General features: G+C 46.0%; 1 pseudogene; it reads right to left on the bottom strand.

Moving 5' to 3' along the window:
• Positions 1–494: 494 nt before the first annotated feature.
• On the bottom strand, positions 495–2262 carry LOC123409606 (annotated as a pseudogene).
• Between the last annotated feature and the right edge of the window lie 916 nt (positions 2263–3178).

Below are 3178 nucleotides of genomic sequence, written 5' to 3'. Positions count from 1 at the left end.
AGTTAAACATTAATGCTTATAAGTCTTTGTGAATATATACCTGTGTGAATTTTGAAGAATTAACTGTTGGATGGATCGGATTATTATTGTATGTTTTCTCTTTTTTTTTTGAAATTCAGAATAAATATTTGAGTTACCAAGATTTTTGACAACCATGATATTTTTTTTTTGAAAATGTAAAGATTGGTGTAACTTGTGAATAAATTTAAAACAAGAAACATTTTCTTGCGTGTGTGCACAAAATTTGTAAATCAAGCGATGATATGTGAACATAATGTGGTCATCATCATTGAAGATTATTATTTTTTTTTCCGTGGCAACGCACGGGCCATTTCGCAAGTCTAATAATAAAGCACAGAATGCTTCTGTCGTTTCGTCGCGACATTTTTGCAAAAAAGTCCATGCTGTTTCAGGTAATTAACCCGCAGTCCTTTTGTAAGTCGGGACGAAACCGTTTTTCACGTTTTATGAAAAAAACCTCTATTTAATCCGAACTAATCCACGGTCCCTACATCATCGGTGATCTCCACGGCAAGCAGCATCAGCGGCGCAAGCCTCTTCTTGGCGATGGTCGCTTTTTGGAGGATCGATGTGAGCGCGGCGCCGACCCCAGGTGTGACGTCGGCCAGCACCGCCTTGAGGCCGGCCACGCCCCCCCACCGCGCAGTTCGCCACCGCGTTGTACCTCCTGCCCGACGGCCCCCGCCCCCTTGGGCGTCCTGTAGTCGAGCACCTCGTCGGCGCCCAGGCCCCGGACGAAGTCCATGTTGCGCGTGCCGCAGGTGGCCGTGACGTGCAGGCCCGCAAGCTTCGCGAGCTACACGGCGTAGTGGCCCACGTCGCCTGAGGCCGCGGTCACCAGCGCGTTCTTCTGACCGGTGGCGCCGAAGGTCCCGTCGAAGCTGACCTCGGTGAGCTTGAGCAGCTGCTGGCGGCGGCCAACAGGCAGACGCCTACTACGGCGGACACCTCCGACGGCCTCTTCACCGCGAGGGACGCCGGTGCCATCGCGTACTCGGCGAGCCCGCCACCGCTCTGCAGTCACCGACCCTGTGAGAGCACTGGATTTTGACCGTGTTCGATAGAGGCGAGACGGAACCATAGTGTTGGTGAGTGCGTTGTCTTCTTACCGGGAAGCTGATTGAGATGACCTTGTCTCCCGGCTTGAAGTTGGTCACGCCGCTGCCCAGCTCCACCACCTCGCCGGCCAGATTACCCACTACATGTTTCGCTATGAAGATAATTCTTGCATGAGCATTGAGCATACAAGTATACATGTGGAATTTGACGTAGTGTCCATGTAAAAAGGCCCATCAGTCTGTAATTGTATCCATCTGTTTTTGTCTGCATTCAAGTCATTTTCCCCTCAGAAACAAACTATGCTAGGTTGCGTTATGTCTACAACCTGCAACAACCGCTTGAATTGGTACGAGATTTTAGAAGCTTGTTTCGTTTCTGATTCAGCACCAGAGGGCTAATAGTGGAATAGAAAAGGTTCAATTCAGAAAGCAGAGCGTAATCACTAGCCAAATGATATGGAGGAGATTTTTATTAGCTATGAAGCCGACCGGTACGGGATTTTAGAAGCTTGTTTCGTTCCTATCTGAACTGTTAGCTGGTAGTTTGTTTGAGCTATGTGTCACCAGGTTTTAGTCCTATAGTGGCCGTTTCAATGTCGAGCGGTTACAATGGGTTTCCTTTCGTGATGTATCAAACTTGATTTTCTCCTTTCCCTCCCCGTGTTTTTTTGAAACTTATATATTTCCATTCATTAATAATGGAAAGGGGTAAAGCCCGGTTCGAAAAAAATCAAGCCGGTCGGTATCATGCGATTTTAATCTCTACTTGGCAATCATTGCCGCAACCAAGTCTGAATTGGGTAGCGATGTCTTAGTTTGAAGCTCAATTACCTGACGTGAAGGGGAACACAAGGGAAAAGAGCAGAAAAGTAGAGCGAAGTCAGGGGAGAAGGGTTCGTGACGGATGGCCAGCACCTTTTGGGAGAGGTTGTGCACCTCTGCGATGCGGGTGCGCTTGCTGCCGGACCCGCCTCTCCCACGTGGGCGGGCGGAGGTCCCCTGCGGCTCGGGCTCCGACGACCCGCCCGCCTAGCTCTCGTAGAACGAGCCTCCGGCGCCGCCCCGGGGGTCGCCATACTATGCGTGCTGCTGCTGTTGGTGGCTTAGCGCGGCCGCTGCCGCCGTGGCGTGGAAGGCCGCCCCTCCGTCGAACATCTCGCGTCGTACCACCTTGTCCCGCCATCGCCATGCACGACAATTATATAGATGAATAATCGAATATCACGCGTAAATAATATTTGTTCGTAGCGAAAGTACAAAGTTCTAATATAAATAATAGCTGAAGTACATACTTCAAACATTGATCAAACTACCCCTGAAATTGGCATAAATTACCCACCATGCCACCCGTAAGTCAAAAAACGATTCAGTTTTCCTTAAGTCACCGTCCCGCGCGTATTCCTTATAGCGACCTATGCCATTCTATATCAACTGTCGAACACTAGCGGGATGGAGAGAGCCTTGCTCTTCTAACCTGAAGACCCAGGTTCGAAACCCTTTGCTTTTTTTTTTTTACTTTTCTATGCTTTTTTCCTTTTCTAATGAGTACATGTTTCACGCAGTGTAATAATTCAGTCCGCATTCTTTGTTTAACTTCTCTACACTTTTTTAGCAGATTAAATACTTTTTAAAATATTCATATATTACAAAAATAATTAATCATGTTAATCGTTTCAAAGTAGTTAATACTTTTTTTTTACACAATAGACATTTTCAAGGGAATAAAAAAGGCTCTGGCCGGCATATTAGACGGTTGAGGATGCACACAACATTATAAAAACGTTCTTTTGGAGCGGCGCTAACAACAAATTGTCATGTCATTCTCAACAAGCCCAATAATAAAAGCAAATCTCATGTTACTTAGTCAACTAAAGTCAATGAGCCCCAAGTATATCCACTCTCTTCTTCCAAAACGATAAGTAATAATAATATGTCAATCAGCCTTATGATCTCATTATTTATGGTTTTGATTAATATTAATCTCATGCTACTAAGTGAACTAAAGTCTCTATGTCTTATCCTTAAAAGTTGATGACAAATGCATCATCCTTTCACAATTGAAACACATGTTTTTAGGGCCTCTAGAGTTTGCTACCTAC

The sequence above is a fragment of the Hordeum vulgare genome, chromosome 7H (genome assembly GCF_904849725.1).
Source record: "Hordeum vulgare subsp. vulgare chromosome 7H, MorexV3_pseudomolecules_assembly, whole genome shotgun sequence".
Classification (NCBI taxonomy): domain Eukaryota; kingdom Viridiplantae; phylum Streptophyta; class Magnoliopsida; order Poales; family Poaceae; genus Hordeum; species Hordeum vulgare.
This window is presented reverse-complemented; position numbering and strand designations above follow the sequence as displayed.